The following is a 20,356-nucleotide window of genomic DNA, read 5'->3' on the forward strand; positions in this document are numbered from 1 at the left end:
AGGAACTAACTAAAATAACGTTGGGAAGAAATACTTTATATGTAGTTTTCAATCAAGTGTTCTTTGCAGTTTCTTTGCCTTCAAATATGCTGTGTTAAGTAAGTGAACTTTCTAAAATAAAAATTTCAGTGTCTTTGTGCTGAGCCTTACCCCTCAGCCTGCTCACTCTCCCTGATGGTATTTGTTATTGATGTGATTATAACTTTAGATTGTATCTTAAAAACAACATACACACACACACACACACACACAAAGGAAAACACTGGAAGATTCCTTATTTGCAGTGATAGTCAGATTGAACAAGAGGCAGGTAAATTGAGCATTCTGCACTGTGTCCTTTAGTGGATTCTGCTTCTCTTCCCAGCCTGTGTGTTCCTCTAGTGGGTGGGTTACATGCAGTTCGAGTTCTGTGGATGTGGAGAGAGAAGGCAGCCCCTTCTGCTGAGCCAGGGAAGTCCCCTCAGATGACGAACAGATGAATGCTCTCGAAAGTGTAGCATTTCAAAGCTGCCCGGAGCTTGCAGAATACTCCACATTTCAGGGGATTCATCTGTTTAACAGCCATTGTGCGCCTGGTGCGTGCCCCTTCGCAACATGTGCTTTTGGTTTGGCTCTTTATTGGTTTTGTTCTTTATTCCACTCTTCCCTTTACATAGACTCCTAGGAAATCATGACTGAAATCATATTCATAAAGTGGTGTATGGTGTGAATAGAAACAAATATCCCCTTTCTTCTAAGGAAGAGACAAGTCTCAAAACAGTTCGGGACGATTGATCATCCACCCCGCTGCTGGAGCTGCCTTTGATAGGCACGGAGGAGGAAGAGCCCTGATTAAAGGCCATCTCCCACTCTGCTCCATGAGGCCAGAGAAGGTTCCAGAAAGTTCAAACCATGGTCAAATTCATGTGACTTCCATAAGAACCAAATTGACACTTTTGTATTCAATCATGGCTCCATTTACCCCCCCTCGCCCCCCAACACACACACATGTGTTAGGCTACATTGAAAAATTGGGTCTTTGAACATATTCACTTGTGCCAAGGTAGTCATTCTCTCTGCTGGCTCCTCTAGACAAGGCCTGGCTGGCTGCACATGTGTGTGCTGCAGTTGAAGATGTGTGACCCTGTGCTGGAACACAGATTTATAAGGACTGTGGTGAGAGGGATGCCTGAATCTAGCAGGAGGAATGAAATAAATGAATGTTCTTAGTACAGATGTCTGTGTGTTCAGGTCTGTGAACCTTTAAGATGATGTACCAAGGGTAGTCACTAAGCTAAATTAACATCCAAAGAGCTGCTCATTTGGGGGCCAACAGAAACCTTACATCAAAAAGTTCACAGGCTAAAGCTGATGCAACTCTCACTCCACATACCCACAACATATACACAAACGATCAGGAGATTCAGATAGATATTTTGGTCCAATACATATATATATCTCAGTCATCTCATGAAGTCAAAAAATCTTATTGTTTAAAGTTTTTAGTATATCTCTCTGTTATGGTTAGACCTGGAATGCCCCTATGTATGGTTCAGATGTTTAAGGCTTGGTTGCCAAATTATTGTACTATTGAAAGGTAGATAGTGGAACCTTTAGGTGTTGGGGCATAACGGAAGGAAGTTAAGGCATTGGGACTCCAGTCCATTCTTTCCCCTCTTGACTGCCCAGCTGATGTGAGGTGACAGATCTCCATCCCTATACACTACAGCTAGGATGACTTACTGCACACAGGTGTTTGTCACAGCAGCTGAGAGCTGACTAACTCACTTCCATAGTCAGATGTGCTGAGACCTAACCTAATGATACTTATACCATCGTGTTAGAGTTGCCCGCCGTATTTAACACAATAGCCACTGTAGGTTTGCATCCTCAGAATAACGAGCTAGCGCACAGCTTAGGTGTTTGGTGGGCTATACCACCCAGGACCATAAAAGTGCAGGAATCCTCCTGTCTCCAGCTGCTCAGCATAGGGATTACCAGTGTGTACCACCATGACTGACTTTCTTATGTGACTTCTGGAGGTAAAACTCAGGGCATCATGATTGCAAGGCTAGAATTCTACTGCCTGAGCTATTGCCCAGCACTAAATGTTAATTTTAAATTCTGCCTCTGAGGGCTTGAGAAATGGCTCAGTGGTTAAGAGCAATTGGCTGTTCTTCCTGAGGACCTGGGTTCAATTCTCAACACCCACATGGTAGCTCACAACTGTCTGTAGCACCAGTTCTAGGACCCTAGATACCTTCACACAGACACACATGCAAGCAAAACACCAAGCACATGAAATAAAATAAAAAATCTGCATCTGACATAGATCAGATTAAACCAGATAAATCTGATAATATATGACTAGTTAAATTATAACCTCATATTATTTAATCTTACCTTTTCAGGAACAACAAATTCCATCAAAATACATACCTAGCCATAGCTAGTTAGTTTATTTCATTTTAGTTAATTGGTGAAATAACTTGAATTATTACTGTTCATTTGTTTATTTAGCAGACTTCTCTTTGTTCTCTCATATATACAAGACACTCTGAAAGACATTAGGAGTAAGACGGTAACAAATTGTTCACAGCCCAGTGTGTTCCATTTGTATTAACACACTGCTCAACTTGAAGAAACAATTTTATGAATCGGATTTTTTTTTCCTTTTTGTAAACCCGGGATGTCTTAAACCTAAACTTCTCACAATCAGAGACACACCCTGAAATGTTCATTGTGTTATGCTTATAAAGTTAGAAAACTGACAGATGCATTTGTAAAAAGAGATTTGACACATGCCCCTCAGAAATAAAAAATACTAGTCACGTGTCCTTTAAAAACAGTATAAGCAGTAGCTCAGCCCCAGAGTTCTTGCCTCCTAAACACAGTACTGTTTTACATATAATTTGCAAACTGTTTACACAATACCCAAATAAACAGAGCTCAGACTTCCTCCCTGCACCATGGACTCAGTTTTTCTCAGGCAGCTTCAAGACAAAGTTCCCTGAGATGTATAAAGTTTGGGACTGGGCAAGGGTTTGCTTGAGAGGCTGTGTGGTGTTCTGTGAGCTCATTGCAATGAAGTGGGGGTTGAGATTTCTTCTCAGTGGCATACAGCTAAGCCTGCATTTGTTTGCTAGACAGTGGAACTATCTTTAAGTGGAGTGCTTGGAGGACATTATATTTGGTTCGTAATAAATTTGTGTTTTTGTATACTTTCATCACCCCCTGCAGCCACTCCAGAAATTATTATTATATTTATTGTTTATTTATTATTAATCATTATTATTTTGTAGAGATGTTTGGAGCAGAAATAAAGGAAGGGAGGGAGGGGAAGGAAGGGAAGGGAAGGGAAAGGAAAGGAAGGAAGTCTCTATTGGGAATAGAGTTGTTTGAACCAAGATCACAATAAATTTAAACCACACATACACACACACAAAAAAAAAAAATAAAATCACTTCAATTTACTTTATGGCATCAGAAAAATAGCCTCAAATGTTATAAAATAGTACTCAAAGAGAAAAGTACAGACCAAGTTCCCATGTGGTTCCAGATGCATATTGAACCCTGCAATGCGTTTGTAAATTAATACATCATGGCTAAATAGGATTCACTCCAGGAGCAGAAAAATGATCTAACGTGGGGGAATCTGACAGTGTAGCTCATTACATCATCACATTAGAGGAAAAAAAAACATTACTATCCCATCATTTGAAAAAACTGAATAAATGTTCTGGATAAAATACAGTAAAGAAAATTATTTAAATATAGTAAATTTTATTTACCCCCCAATCATATCAAATGGCAAAATACAAAGTCATTCGCATGACATAAAGGAGAATATGTTTTATCCTTAGTGCCTGCTGAAATGGTTTGAGAAATTGTGATAAGACAGGAAAACAACAGAGTTCCTGTAGGTAAAAATGAAGGGATAATGCTATTTGTAAAAACACTTGACATATGTGTATACATGTACAAAAGATTCTACTTAAACTTTTTTAGTCATTTACTTATTGGAGAATCCTTTATTTATTCTGTCACAACTGTGCACAGCGTGTCCTGATTACGACCCACCTGTTCCTACATCTTGTTTCCCCAGCTCTCCCACAGCACATCACTTGCCCATCTTCAAGTCCCCACCCCCTTCTGTCTTTTGTAATCCTTTGGGTCCTATTAGTCCAGCCTGTTGGAGTGTTGGCTGAACTTGCTGACTTCATTTTGGGCAGGTGACAACGCCGTGCTCAGAAGACATCGCGACACTCTCCCCCATGCACTAACGCTCACCTTCTTTCTGCCCCGTCTCTGGGATGTTCCCTACGCACTGTGGTGGTATGGGAGACTGATGTAGATGTCTAATTTAGGGCCGAACACTCATGTTACTCTCAGAACAATTGTGAGTATCCACACTAACTGCTGCCCACTGCAGAAAGGTCGAGAGCATCAATGATCTATAGGTATAAACATAAACATGTAGAAAACAGTTTAACACGATGTCCATTTTCAAAACAGAAATATTAAGACTCACGCTTAGGACCTATGACTTCCCAAGGCTTTCAACCAGGTTTGCAGTATCGAGTATAAATTTCCTCCTGTTAAGTAGATGTCCAGTCCTATCAGAAAGTGAGAGGCTGTACACTCCAAACCTTCATATCACAATTGCACCAGCCATTGCTTCTTTCTTAGAGACTCAGTATTACAGCACTCAGGGTTCACTACCGGGCAAGACCTTCTATTACTTTTCTCCCTGACATAGAGCCTTCCGGCATTACAAAAGCTAGCCCGCAGAAAGGAAACTTTGGGGTCAGTCCCAGCTTCATTTCTCTCTGACCTTTGAAACAAAATATGTCGTTTCTTCAGCAATGAGGTTTTACCATCTAGTTGGGAAATGGAGGATAATATCAATAGCCTGTGTTTTTACTCACGGCCTCTGGGGTCTCACTGACCAATAACTAATTGGGAGTTATCCCACACCTGGCACTAGATTTTCATGTAATGACCCATTTCTTCTGAGGCTAAGAATTGTCCACCTATGCATGGTACCTGTGTTCCAATGCCTTCTGAGACTCTATAATCTGTAGAATCTAGTGAAATAGCTGGATGAAAGCTATAACATCAAATTCAGCAGCTTCAAAGCTTTGTCAGCCTAACACAAGCTAGAGTTATCTGGGGAAAAGAATCCTAATGGAGGAAATGCCCCCATCAGACTGTCCACAGGCAAGTCTGTGGGACGTTTTCTTTATTGATGATTAATGTGAATAGACCCAGCCCGTTGTGGGCAGGGTCGCTTCTGGGCAGGTGGTCCTGGGTTCTATAAAAAAGCAAGCTGAGCAAGTCATAGGGAACAAGCCAGTAAATACCATGTCTTTGTTTCAGTTATTGCTTCCAGATTCCTGCCTGGCTTTCCTGCCTTGACTTCTTCCTTCACAGAAAGTCTGACGGCTGGAAGGTGTTTGTTTTTTTTTTTTTTTTTCTTTAACTCTGTTGGCTGTCTTTAGGGGCTAGCTACCAAATTAATACACAGAGAGAATCTTATTCTTTCTCATGAATGCCCAGGCTTAGCTTGGCTTGTTTCTAACCAGCTTTTCTTCACTTAAATTATTCTGTCTACCTTTTGCTTCTGGGCATTTATCTTTCTCTATTTTATAGACCACCCTTTACTTCTTACTCCATTGCTGGTTGTGTGACTGAGTGGTTGGCCCCTGAAGTCCTCCTTTTCTTCTCTTTTTTTTACACTCCATGATCTTTTCTTCCCAGATTTCTCCTTCTATTTTCTCTGCCTGCCAGCCCCGCCAGTCCTTTCTCCTGACTTACTATTGGCCGTTCAGTTCTTTATTAGACCAATCAGGTGTTTTAGACAGGCAAAGTAACACAGCTTCACAGAGTTAAAACAAATACAACATAAAAGAATGCAACACACTACTGCCTCGTTAAATAAATATTCCACAGAATAAACAAGTGTACCATAACTTCAACTAATGTTCCACAACAAAGTTGAAATAAATATTTTCTTCTCCAAGTTGTTTTTGCCCATGGTCTTTAACAGCGGCAGAAAGCAAACTAAGAGGGTAGACAACATTCTAGAGGACATAGAAATTGCATGGTTTCCCAGAAACCTAACCAAGATATTTATAGACACAATAGGTAGTAACTTTCCAGTAAAGAAGCTAAGTTTAGTCAAGTTATCAAAGTGAAAATCACAAATAATAAGACATCCTGGATCCCTTGATCTGAAGCAATGGGGGTGACCCAGCATCATTTTCTTTGTACTTTTGTTACCCAAGAGATGATATTACACAAAACCAATTGAATGGACACTTAACAAAAAAAATTGATTGATAGTTTTGAATTTTTTCAAGGTCATAAAAGACAGACATGAGGAAATGCTATAGGTCTCAAGAAATGAGGAAGCCCAATCTGATATGCACTCTTGCTAAGACAACAACAAAAAGGAAAATTTGCGGGAAAAAAATTATGGCTGCTCATCATAATTTTTAACTTTAAACTTTCAAGAAGAGAGGCTAAAGAGATAGCTAAGTAGTTAAGAGCACATACCACTCTTGCAGAGGACCTGAGTTCAGTTCCCAGCACCCTTATGTCAAGTGTCTTATGACCTATAACTCCAGCTTCACAGAATCTGATGCCCTCTTCTGGCCATGTGTGTGTGTACACAATTTTAAAATAAAAATAAAAAGTGTTTTTAAAAAGACTTGTCAGCTATGGTTATTATTGTACCGCCCTAAAGAACGGTGGTCAGAGCTCTTGTTCTAAGTCAGTGGTTCTCAACCTTCCTAATGTTATCATCCCTATAGTTACTCATGTTGTGGTGATTCCCCCAACCACAAAATCAATTGATTGCTACTTCATAATACTTGCAATTTTACTATGCAAGAATTCTGTGATCCCCAAAAGGGTCAAACCCACAGGTTGAGACTTGCTTTGGCTGACTGAACAGGACTGTCTTAGGGTTTCTATTGCTGCGACGAAACACCATGACCAAAAAAAGCAAGTTGGGGAGGAAAGGGTTTATTTGACTTACACTTCAGCATTGCTGTTCGTCACTGAAGGCAGGCAGAATGGGAGCTCCAACAGGGCAGGGTCCAGGAGTGTAGGAGCTGATGCAGAGGCCATGGAGGGGAACAAGTCACTGACTTCCTTCCCCTGGCTTGCTCAGCTACCTTCTTACAGAACCCAGGACCAGCAGCCCAAAATGGCAGCATCCAGTATGGGCTGGGCTCTTCTCCACCAATCACTAAATGGGAAAACTCTTCACAGCTGGATCTCAAGAAGGCATTTCCTCAGCTGAGGCTCCTTCCTCTGATGACTCTAGCTTGTGTCAAGTTGATACAAAACCACCCAGTACGAAGACGTAAGTAGTGATGGGCCAGTCAGAGGACTGGAACTCAGACTTGTTTCCTCAGTATTCTGTTTACAAGAGCACAGCTTCCAACATATGAATAAACCCAGGCTAGACTGGATCATGAGACAAGACACGTGACTGAAGTCACCTCTTAACTTCAATTTCCAAACCCCAGAGTGAAACCTTCCCACTGATCTGTAGAAAACAGATGAATCAGAGCCCCACCGAAGATCCCAGAATGACTCAGCCACGCCTAGCCCTTATTGAGATGGTCTCTTGAGCCGTTCAGTTTTCTGCAATTGTCATGGAGCCATAGACAACTGTTACAGATAGCACGAAATCATCACTGGGAACTGCACGAGTAGATTATGAAGAGAAATGATGAGGTAGACCTTTGCCAATGCCAGCTCTTCTCACTGCCGTTGCTGTGTTTCCCTTACCATTTCACTACACAACGAAAACCAGGACTGAAGAGCTTTCCCAGCCCCACTTCACAGGAGGAAATACATACCTGGCCCAAAGATGATTTTGATTCTAAAGCACTGGGCTGCAGGAAAACATTTCTCTGCTTTCCTCTGCAGCCTTCTCACAGGAATAGTCAGTGCTAATCTAATTTGTCAGTGTTAAAATAGTAACACAACAAAATATGATCTCGCCTTCCTCTGTTCCTCAGTGGAACCCACAGTACTTTCATATTCAAAGTTTGTATTGCGAATATTTATCTATACCTATGTATTTATAAGCAAGGAAAGCTGCTTGAAATATGTAATTATTCATTTAAAATGAAAATATTCGAATATCTCAATGGAGGAACCATATGGGATCGGCTCCAGAAAACCCTCCATTACTGTCTTCTTCGGAGTGTTACAGTTGTTTGGAATGCTGGGAAGAAGCCAACTTAATGTTCCTGAGAGGAGGAAAAGAAGAATAACAATATGAAGAATTTTTAGTGTTTGTCTTAAGTGATGTATTATAGCAACTTGGCACTTTCTCCGTCTCAGTTGAAGCTGTGGTGAGCTGTGGGCTGGCACAGTAAACCCATCAGCATGCTACGTAAGGAGGCAGAATCCCATCAGTGACTCTGGGAAAGAAATGCTAACCTTCCCCAGGAAAGAAAAAGAAACAAGCGGGGGTGGGACGTTGTTTGCAGAGGGGAACTAGATGAACTGAATGTATTACATTTCCATTTTGATTAAAATGCATTGTTTTAATACTGTCATAAACAGAATGTAATCATAGCCATGATGTTCAGCCCCCTGAGAAAGGGTTTTTCTGTAGCTTTGGAACCTGTCCTTGAACTCACTCTGTAGATCAGACTGGCCTCACTCTCACAGAGATCCACCTGTCTCTGCCTCCTGAGTGCTGGGATTAAAGGAGTGTACCACCACTGCCCCACCAAGATGTTCATTTTATTTAGATATTCATCTTCTTTTGATTATTCAATCATGTTATTGACCACCTCAAAAAGTCATAAATGTCACCATCAATGTGCCATCATCATATAGGCTTGAATTCCAGAGGAGGAACCAGAAAGCAAAAAGCTAGCCCAATAGGTGGATCCTTCACCCACATGATAGAGACTACCATTTCTTAGAGCAGAGATGTCTGGTGGTTTACTCAATGTTTGCCTTCCTCCTTTTGAACTGTGTCCTTCAGCCTCTTTTGAAGCCAAGGATGGCCAAGGGGCCAAATTCTGGTAAGGATCTATAGGTATTGTTATTAGGTGAGGCTTTGTGCTTCTTCATCCTTCTAGGGATGCAAATGTGATAGCTAACCATACCATAGCCAGTGCGCAGGGATATTCATAAGACCTTCTTAGCCCTCCGCCTGATTTCATTCACTTAATAGTTCAGCAATGCCTCTAACTTTCTTGCTCTTTGATTTCCCGATCCCTGAAGTGTACATGACAATGTAATGTGAAGTCATACACATAAAGAACCTCAGGCAATGACCAGCTACCACATAAATCTGGTGATAGATTCTTCTTGCAGAAGTGTTTAGAGTTCTAGATAAGTAGTCTTAGTGACAGCTGCAGTAACATTCGTGGTAATCAAATGGGCTGAGGGCTAGCATAGGAAGTACTTTAAGTGCTATTACAAGGTCTTTGAATTCTAATCTATGTAAAGAATTTATTTGCATAGTCTTAGAGGGGGATAGTAGTATGTGTCCATCCCCCAAGTACTATCAGACAGTGTTGGATAGATTCAGAGTTGGAGATGAAAATAACATATCAGCTATTAGGTTCTGGGGCAGAGGGTATTAAATGAAAGACAAAATTGTTTGCTCAGAAATTAACTTAGTATCCTTGATAATAGCAATGAAAAGGTTTGATGGGATGGGAAATTGTTTTCTTCATGATGTCTGCCCCATGGAGGCTGATGGACCCCTTGGCAAGTGGGAACTTCAAATATTTTTTCTTGATGTCCCTATTGATGTTGATGTTGATGTTCTGGTTTGGTATACTCCACCACTCCCCCCAGTGGACTTTCCTGAGCCTTCTCAAGTTTACTGTCAGTTACAATGGTTGTTTGGTTTGTTTTTAACTCTGTCGTTGCCTATGGATATCTCCAAAGATCCTTAAACATTTCGAACCTCAAGTGCAGCAAATGCAGCTGTTCAGACATCTAATTACTTTCCCTTTTGGCCTTGGTGAAAGAAAACATTCTTCTAAAGTCATCTTTGGCTTGGAACTGCAATTTGTTTCCAATTTTGCAGTTGCTCTGGTTCTACCTTTGAGGAAATGGTGTGTTAGATTGCTAGGGAAATATTCTAGACAAGGCAAGGTGGTGCTAACGGTCTTGTCAGGGTTAGAGCACATAAAAGCCACTATTGAGGGTGAGCTGCCTTCCGCCCCCTATTTTGATATAATCAGAAATCCAAAGTTGTAATTATTGTTCATTAAAAACTGCTCCAGTTGTTTAAAAAAAAACCTAATGAAGGATTTGAACAAAATGTCAACTGTAACAACCCTGTTGTTACAAATTCGTGGATCCCCAGATGTTTGTGTTGGACAAATTTTCAGCCACTGGGCTGTCATAAACTCAATTTTCTCTGCTATTCTGTAAGGAAAATCCTGCCTAATGTCAAAGTGAACCAACCTAGGTGCCATCTGGAAGTTCACGTCCATGCTGTTTTTCCAGGGCTGCCACTGACTAGCTGGTAGTGACTTCCTGGAATGTGTACACTGAAGCTGTGTAAGGAACTAGAGGGACAGAAGACTTAGTGGGTTAGTATTATCTGCTATGCGTCCACAGATGGTAAAGAACACTGAAGACTGGGATTTTCTATTCCCAAGGACAACAAGGAGTTGAAGGAATAGCAGATTAATTCTCTATGTGTTCACCAATAATCCATTTTGTTCCAAAGAAGACTAAAGGCACCTTGCAGACATATACAGTTTATATGAGTGAAAATACAGAACTGTTTTCCTGGGACCATCTTCTGCCTTTTACTGGCTAAGGTGATTCTTTGGACAATTGCATGACTTCAGGGAACCTCAGCTTCTTTACAAAATGAAGTGAAATGGACCAGATCACCCCTGAGATCTCTTTAAGCTCTAATGCACAAGCTTCAACTGCAGGATAAGATCCTTTTAGAGTTTGCTCAATTCCAGCCTCCCTGCTAAGCCTCATCCTGCCTCCCTTAAACAACACTCTGAATTAAGTAGTTACTGCCACCCAATTATAAATCAGGACTCTGAAACACACAGGAAGTTCAGTACTTTGCCCAAGATCACAGATTTAGTGAGAACACAGGGAAGAGAAGCGAGTTGAGATGGAACGGCTAAGATGAACGCCCCTAGAATAAACAGACTCAACAGAAACTCCAGGCCATGCCTGCTGTGACTCTTGCATGGCTGTGTCCCCACAGAGCCATCAAGGGTGAGGCTCGAGAAGCTGTCTCCCTGAAACTGCAGATCCAATGCAGAGTCCCCAGTTCCCCAGCAATGGTTTGCTGCTTATATGACCTATGGACATACCCTTGGGAGTTTTATGACTTTCTGAGCCAGGTAAGTTTCTGTAGCTTCTGGATTTATAGGTCTCCCTTCTTCACTGGGGAATGTTTCTGAACCTGAGGTCTCCATTGTAGTTCTGCTACCTACATCCAATAGGGTGGGCTTTTCATCCTTCTTGTTTCTCTGTCTCTGTGACATTGTCATCAGGCCTGGCCAATAGACAAAGTGAGGCAAAGTTGGGGCAGTTATAAATAGCAATGATAATTAGGTCACATCCTTTTCTTGTTTTTAATCTCCAATTATATTTGCCAGCATTGCCTGAGTCCCTATGCCAAATTTAAGCTTTCTGGTCTACCACAGAATGACCAAGGTCACTCTAGAACATAGATGGAGACAAGCTGCAGGATACACAAGTTGCTGCCTCTAGATTAAGGATCATAGCCAACCTTACAGTTGCATTAGTCATATCATATCTAAGACACTTCCCCTAGCTGGCAACCCTTTGCGGATCCTAGAAAAAGCCCTGGTCTGCAGCTAAGTGCCTAGATATCCTATAGTGGAAATATTCCTTTGCCTTGGTTTCCTAAGTTTTGTCTGTGGACCAACAACAATAGCATCACCAGGGAGCTGCTTAGACAGGAAAAATACCAGATCCCACCATGGACATGTGGAAAAAGAATCTGTATTTGCACAAGATCCCCAGATGGAAAATGTGCATGTGAGCTTTGGAAATGCTCTGGAGTACAATATCTGAGCATCAAGGCAGTGGTCTGGGGTTGAGGATATAGCGCAGTTGGAGTTTGCCTCGCAAGCATGAAGACCTGAGTTCAATCCCCAGAACCCATGTTTTTAAGTTTGGTGGTGCATGGGTGTAATCACAATGCTAGTGAGGTGGATCCCAGGGGCTTGCTAGCCAACCAGCCTGGCCTGTTTGGTGAGTTTCAGACCAAGGAGAGACCCTTTCTCACAAAACTATGTAGACAATGACTGAAAAACACTAGCCAATGTCTTCTGACCTCTACATATATGAGTGCACACACACGGACGCACACACACATGCACACGCACGCACACACACACGTGCAAATACACAGTGTGAGAGGAAAGAGAATACAAGCAAGCAGTGGGTTTTCAAGCATTTAACAATGTCTGTCAATTAAACCAAACCTCCTGGGGTGTTTGTAGGAAGTTTCTAAGGCTCCCCCAGTTGGTTTTAAGCCGTGGCCTTTGTGGAGAACCACTGATTCAGCACCACCTGCCTTCTTCATGTTCTTACATCATGCAGCAATGCCATTTCTTGACATGAACTGGTGGCCCCATAGCAGGGAAACTCTCCGTGTGATCTAAGAACAGCACAATGAGTTTCATAGACATAACCTGATTTCCTTTAAAACATTGGCTTTTCTCCTGAAAATATGTTTTTATTATTTCCTTCTGTCATGTTTCAGAATGTCCTTTTTTATGAAATATTATAAGGATTAAATACCATTCATTAAAACATAGAGCAACACATCAGATTTGTTCCCCGAATATGGAGGGTATGTGTGGCAGGAAGATGGAGTCTTATGTAGCCCGGACTGGCTACTAACTCAGAGATGAGGTTGCCTTTGAACTTCTGATCCTCCTGTGTCTGCCCCCCAAAAAGGCTGGGATTATAGGCTGTGCCACTGCACCTGGTTGCTGCAGTGCTGGAGATCGAACCTAACGCCTCGTGCATGCCAAAGAATCACCCTCCCACTGGACTACAACCCCAGCCCCAAAACATGTATTTTCAAAGACAGAATTATGCCACTTGGTGAGTCCTGAGTGGGAGAGGAGACCCCTTATATTGAGACTAAGGGGTCAGTTTCACGGGGGAGTGTTCTTTGAAGCCTGACTTTAATGGTTTAGCGGACATCTCCCTGAAGTCTGATCCCTACCCCACTTGACCCCACTGCCTCATAGACCAACTCTAGCGAGCTGCAACCAAAGACCCACCCCTTCCCAGCCACCTGTCCAACGCCAGAACAGCCCCCTCTATGCTCACTGGAACTGCAGGAGTCCCATGCAGCTCCACTTTGGGGTGCACCTCCAACCCGCTGGACAGCCCACTGGCCTTCAAAGGTTCTTAGCCAAATGAGGCTATCTTTCATTAGCTATCTATCACAAGGCCTCCACCAGGCTGTAAGATATGAGGGCCATTTAATTAGGCCCTGCACCACTCTCTGGTGTGAAAAGGCTCTCAAACACTTTGACTCCCTGCAGCTTCTCAGCAGGAAGTTGTTGGCGATAATTGACATAGGATTTCCTTGTTAACCAGCAGCAGACATGCCGGATTAAAGCGACAGAGATCTCAAGAAGAAAGTGGAAGAGATAAGGAGCTTGGGAAGACCTCTGCTTATTTGGCACTGGAGGACCGGAGGAAACAGCAATAACCCACTCAAGTGGTGACTCCGGAGTGGAAGGGCGTCCCTTTATCAGACCCGTTTCAGCTTGGCTGATCAAAGATTGACTCCCCGTAAAATCGCACAGGCCTGGGGTTTGTTAGTTTATTAAGCGGCAGGTTTGGAGAATTATCACAGGTTTAAAGATGGATTGCAGTTTATGTGAAGGGGGAGAGGATTATCGGGTTTTCATCTTAACAATTATAAAATATCACAGCTGAAAGCTTACTTGCAAATGACATCATTTTCCACTGCCAACTAAACAGGTCATTGTGAGGCTGTGCGTAGGCGTCCTCCAGGAGGGGAGAAATTAACTCTGGGGAAGACGGACGAGCAGAGACCTCCAACGCACCTTGTTCCGCTTCAGGAGCCCGCGCGATCTCATTTGCCCAGTGCGAGTCTATAGGTAATTATATTTAATTTCTGACCGGGGCCGTTTAGGTCAGCTTGCGTTAAAAAGAGAGGTACAAGACACACAGCCCACGGAGATGAGTCCTACAGTGAAGTTGTGATAAATGATAGAAAAACAGAGCCTCACGCATGGAGGAAAATAAATGCCTGCTTTAGAGGAGAGACAATTATTGCATGTCATTTAATCACTCACCTTACAGGAGCACATGCGGCATTAATAGAGGCCTGGGAGCCGTGAAGGCATGTTACGGACCTTTCTTTTGACAACTATATACAGGCCCTGCCTGGAACCGTGGGGCCGGGAGACGCACGTGTGGTGGTGCCCTTGACCATGGTCCCACGTTTCAGATAGAGGCAGGATCACAGAAACTGGTGTTATCTGCCAGCTTTTTAAAATGACATGTATTGGCTTGGGATTTTACATTATCCAATAAATAGGTGTTTTTAGGAGAGAATTTCAGAAATACAGCAAAATATGAAGTGACTAAAAAGAAGATGCCCTCTTCCCAGTGGTAAACATCGATAAAGGCCTGGAGGTTTATGTGATTTCTTATTAAAAAAAAAAAATAGCTTGTTCCTTACATTTAAAAAAAATACACAGTTTGCTCAATAAGATGTATTTTCCTCTGTGTAGGAAATATCATTTGAAGTCTTATTTGGGTTTGTGGTATCACATACGATAACATCATTTTCTTAGCTAGCACTGAGTGGGTCAGGTTTTGTTACTCTACTCGAGTCTGAGATGGCCAATGCCCCATCCATGTGTGCGTTTTCCTGCCTCCTTGGCAGAGTTAGAGTTAAAAAGCAGACCTTCTGGCTCAAAGGCCATGGGCATGATGGCGGTACTCATGTTTGCATCTTTTCAACTGAGTTTGCAAATCATTTCTTATTTTGAGATCTGAATCATCTTTCAACTTGAAATGAGAGCAGGTCATCAAGGGAGGGGCCCATGTTCTGTCTGCTTCAGTTGGGCTCTCTGGGTCTGAACTGACCTTTCTCAGCTAAGTCCTGAGACAATGATAACAGTGCTCAGTAATTCAAGTTCATGTGGCCAGAGTCTGAAGATAATGGTGCCAGCACTGGGAACTTAAACACATCTCACGCCCAAGAACTTCTGGTTCATTGTCAACCCCAAATGCACACAGGGCTGGTTCGAACAAACTGAAAGTGACCCAGGGAGAGGGAGGAGGGGAAGCTCATTTGCACCAAGTCTTAAAAGGGGAGGAGGCATAACTAAACAAGGTAACCCCAGAACCTGACCTAGAAAGAAGTCTTTACTGCTGGTGTTGCCTCTTCTCGGTGTCTTTCCGATCACCCTTTGGCAAGTGGGAGTGTTTCAGAAAGTCTGATGATCCCTCTGTTGAGGTGTGCCCGATGTCTCTAGGTGTGATGTTGCTCAGGACTGGAAGAAAGAAGATCAGCGATTTCGGGTTGTTTGTTTGTTTTGCCTGTAAATTACACATGGTGGTTCACTCCTGTAATCCCAGCATTTGAATGTGGAGACAGAAGAATCCGAAGTTCAGTCACTCTCAGCTACTTAAGGAGTGTACAGCTAGCTAGCCTGAGATATGCCGGTTTCCCTTGTCAAAAAGAGGAAAACAGAAAGGAAGGTTAAATTAAAAAATTCAAACATTTTTTGCTGCTAAAAGGTTTTCTTTTTCCTTCATGCTTTGTCATGAAGAAGATGTGGGGAAACTGGTCTTAATCTATAACTCCAAGAAAATAATACATATTTGAGAAAAAAAGTATCTTTTATCTAGGAAAGCAAATTCTGTATACTATATATATTACCAATGAAAATGCTACTCATGGTTCTTATTTGTTCTCTGGAATAATTTTTAAAGTAATTGTCTGCTAACCGATCATCAGCAATATTTAACTTTAATTATTATGAAGTCTGTGCTCTTCCGCAAAGCTGGGCCCTGGTCACGTAGCTGCTCGGATCCGAGGCTGGGACCTACTGTGGTTGCTGCCCACAGTGAACCTGAACACAGGCATCATGGGCCAGGCACCAGTTAGCCCCTTCCCAGCTGGCAGAAAATAACAGACATGGATTTTTTTTCTTCCTTTTCTTTTCATCTTAAGGTTTCTGATTTTTTGTTTGTTTGTTTTGTTTTGTCTTTTTTTTTTTTTTTTAGTTTGGTGAGTCCCCAGTGATATTATAGGACAAACGCAATGAAGTCTTTACGCACAGTACAGACACTCAAAGACTGGAGGAATTTGTGCCGTGTGTCTATGTGGTAACCTTGACTTTCAGCACTTTGTTCCCTCTAAAGGGCTGAAAGGAATCAATATCCTGTCCCTGGCCCTGCCGGTGGTTAACTTGGAGATCATCTCAGCAGCCAATTTGCTCAGACAAACATCTGTCCAGGGAGGCAGGCAAACGAAGGAGGATCAGAGGCTGGAATAAAATACAAGGACGTCACCCGTCCATCTGTGCTGAACTGGGTCTTGGACAGGACAGTCTCAGACCTCCACCTGTGCTGAAGCAGGCCCTGGGAAGGACAGCCCTGGCCCCCTTGGGTCCCTTGAGCCCTCTGTAACTCGGGGTGCTGAAATTGGAGACAAATGAACCTATTTTACTTATTTTCTCCTCTCAGTCTTGAGAAATTTCCAGCCAAGATCTGGGGAAACTGCATGATGCCCTGGATGTTAGGAACACCATCCAACTCAGAACTCTAGCTTCCACAGCGCCTTGGAGATGCATGGGAGACAAACGCCTAAGTCGGGAGTTTAAAGCTGTATGGCCAGAGGGCTCTGTCTAAATGTCAGCGGTGAGCTTCTCTAAAGGAAGAAGCGTTTGGATTTTCAGTTCCACACACAAGGGAACCCAATTCTCAGAACCCTTAGCTCTGTCCTTTCAGAGTCAAACAAAACAAGATTTGCTTTAAAAATCCTTCCCTCAAGAGAACCGTAGGGTCACTTTCATCTGTTATCAAGCTGTGTATTTTTACCCACAAGAGAAAGGACATTATATAATATATGGTATGGTGTGTGGTCTCAATGTACAGTCAATATAATAGATGTAGCATGCAGCATGTAAGATATGTAATATAATTCTGTATTTAATTTAATACAATTATTTAATGTAATTTAATTCTGTATTAAAGTACCATTATTTAAAAAGAACAAAAACGTGAATTTGTGCATTGGCATTTTGTTAGATTGTTATTCCCCTCCCGAGCCTTCTGAGCAGTTATTCTTCTAGAAGATTTTTCTGCAGCCTTCTGCGACACCTCTAGGAGAAGGAGCCGGGAAAATATGTTCGCAGGCAAGCCAATTTTCTTAACACCCATAAAGGAAGGGGCCCATGAGGGGTGAAAAAGCAGATATAAGGCACAGGCCTGCAATCACAGAAGGCAGATCTAAGAGGATCAGAATTTCAAGGTTATCCTCAGTTCCCTAGCCAGTTTAGGCCAGCCTGGGCTATGTGAGTCTCTGGCACACAAAGAAACATGGCTACAGATTTGGGAATATATTGGGTTCTGACTCAGGAAGCAGAGGTGGGACCCCAGGAATGCCACTTCCAATACACTTATCTGGGTGCCTGACACTTGTGTGAATTAATGAGTCCCAAATGGTGCCCATCTATTTATTAGCAATCATACTTTATTTACTGGTTGCTGCAAGTGTTAAAAGATGCATCCTTCAGAGTCAGGAGCTGACTAACATTCAGTAGGAGCATAATAAGTAGCCCTGCCCATTCTTTATTGCTATTCTTAGTACTATAGCAATCTAAGAAAAGCATTATAGAATTACAAGGTTTTAGAGCAAGCAGTTTCCATTAGTAATGTTGGCCTCACCCCTGAAGATCTTCCAAGACTTTTCGTTGGTTTCTAAGTGCCTGCATCCCGGCGCCAATGAGTGATGGCAGCTTCTTCAGTCTGCCGACGGATGGAGATGCTCTCTCTTCCCTGAGGTCATAGATGAAAATATACATCAACATTTTCTGTTCTTTTAGGTTTCCATATATGTGCTAAAATTTTCCTTTATTTATAGAATGAAAACAATAATTAGCTTCCATAGAAGAACATACGTATGGTACTCACTCCCCTAATTTTTAAAAGATAATTTGATGGCATCAGGATGTCTAAAACTCACTGCACAAGACTCAGTATCTTTCTTAGCAAATGCAAAAGTCAGCTTTTGTCTAGAAAATGTATGTATATATGAATGTAGTGGGATCTGTTTTCATTTTCTGTGTGAACTCAGGTTGTGCAATGCCTGGATGAGTAAAGACTTTAAGTGAGGCATTTGCTTTTCTGTCTTAGATGGAACAGACACGTCTCCCATGCTCTGGGTTTTCTTAAATAGTCGGAAGTCTCAATGATAAAGACAAGCAACCATCTAATAGAGAAATAACTCCAAGACAGTGCCGTGGCTGCCTGATGTCGCCTTCCTGACAACCTATAAAAGCGCCATATTGATGAAGTGAATGAGACCTTCTCTGGTCATTTTCAACTAGGAACTAATAACCCCCGCCTTACTATCAGGCATGCAATAACCTCCGTGGAAACTTGGCTCATCCCATAAATCACTCAGGAATTTTTCTATTTCTTTCCCAGGACACATTGCACATCTGCTCAGTGAAAGGAGGAAAGAGGCAGTATTTCTTTGATCAGGATCGCTCTCTCTTTCCGTCTCTCTTTTAATATTCTTGTATCTATCCCTCGGGATGCTATCTTTTCAAGTGGGTGCAGAGAGTCCATCACTTTCTAATGAATGCAGAGAATTTATGAATTTGGGCTATAAAACCAAATATGAAGGATTTTTAGTTCATCTCAATCTATATTTTACATTGTCATGAGAAAATAAAGCGGGTCACAAAGCCGTATTGTGCCCTGTTCACTAAATCTCCTGATCTCGCATGACCCCCACAATGTGTTCCATTTGTGGCCGCATATGGAAGAGGGCTACAAACAGATGATTGCTTTGTGTTTTCCCTCAAATATGTCAACTGCATAGTATGCTTTTCAGACCGTCTTGGTTGTGGACAGGGAGAGCTTGGCCAAGGCATCAGCATCAGCCTTAGCTAATATGGTCATACATTAATGTCTTACTGATTCCGTTACTACCTGCTAGGTACTGGAGGCACTTTGAAAGTTTGCAAGATGGGCTTGGTTGTCATCCTATGTCCTGAGGAGGTTTAAGGCTTTAGGTCAGCTCCCCAAGTTAGAAGGAATTATGAGAAGAAGATGTCTTTTCTGAGTGTGAGATAAAGGAAGCCGTGCAGACAGCTAGGGAAGCTGAGAGCTTTTTGTCAGTAGGGGGAATGAACAGACTACTCTTCCGGCTGCTTCTGCTGGCCTCTTTCTCTGGGATAGAAAGGATAGAGGTAGAGAAAGCACAATGGTCCAGTAGACCCATGCTCAAATTCCAAGTACTGAAATTCCAGAGAGTATGGGGGACGCTTATCATCCAAACCACCATAACATCCGGCAGTGCCATGGTAGGACAGTTCTGTCAAGTTGGAGCCCTTCACTTGGGAAAAACATCTCTGACCTGGTAGGAGGCAACAAGACATTCAACAAGTTAAAGAACTAGTTGATGCCTTACCTGTTACATAGTAAGTGCCGTAAAAGTGGCAATGGCTTTTCTTGCTTATGTTCCAAGTCCACCTTGCAACTTGCCAACTGTGTGATCTCAAGCATGACACTTAACCTCTCTGATCTTCAGCATGCTAACTGTAAAAGTCTATTATCAAATAAATATAACTCAGAAGGTTGCTATGAAAAGATGCTTGAAAGCAAAATGTGGAGGACAGGAGCTGGCACACAGTAGGTATTGCATAATGTTATTTTTATAAAAATCTGAAACTGGGATTTCACTTAGCTGCTTCTATTCCGGTTCTTGGTTCTTTCTAGTGGGCTTGTATTTCTTCCCCTGGAAAACAAGAGGCTTGGGCTGCCACATGCCAATCCCTTCTTGTACAAATCCATTGTGACTTCCTCGGAAATAAAATTTGCATATGTCTTTAACTCCTTTGAGTTACCAAGCAAAGAAAGAATAGTTTTCAAATTTCCTTTTCCAACTACTCCTTGCCCCCTGCACCAAAGAGCAGTGATTAGCATGTATTAAATTTGGCTGTGAACCATACATTTTTAATACATGGTATACATGGTTTTAGTCTAACGTAGTCACAGATTTTCAGGAAAAGATCACAAAGAATGCAGGTTGACATAAGCCAGTTTCACTCCTGAGCCAGGACCCAAACCTGATTCTCAC

General features: G+C 42.2%; 1 long non-coding RNA gene across 1 annotated transcript in view; it reads right to left on the reverse strand.

Annotated features, from left to right (window-relative positions):
- Nucleotides 1-13,312: 13,312 nt before the first annotated feature.
- LOC126505712 (uncharacterized) overlaps nt 13,313-20,356 on the reverse strand; it is a 63,551-nt gene continuing 56,507 nt past the window's right edge. The window contains exons 2-3 of the long non-coding RNA XR_007592966.1: nt 17,935-18,045; nt 13,313-15,711 (exon numbers count right to left, since the gene is read on the reverse strand). This is a non-coding gene — a long non-coding RNA (uncharacterized lncRNA). The remainder of the gene's footprint in view (nt 15,712-17,934; nt 18,046-20,356) is intronic.

Source organism: Alexandromys fortis, unplaced genomic scaffold (assembly GCF_014885135.2).
Source record: "Alexandromys fortis isolate MF-2015 unplaced genomic scaffold, M_Fortis_MF-2015_v1.1 scaffold_16, whole genome shotgun sequence".
NCBI classification, from domain to species: domain Eukaryota; kingdom Metazoa; phylum Chordata; class Mammalia; order Rodentia; family Cricetidae; genus Alexandromys; species Alexandromys fortis.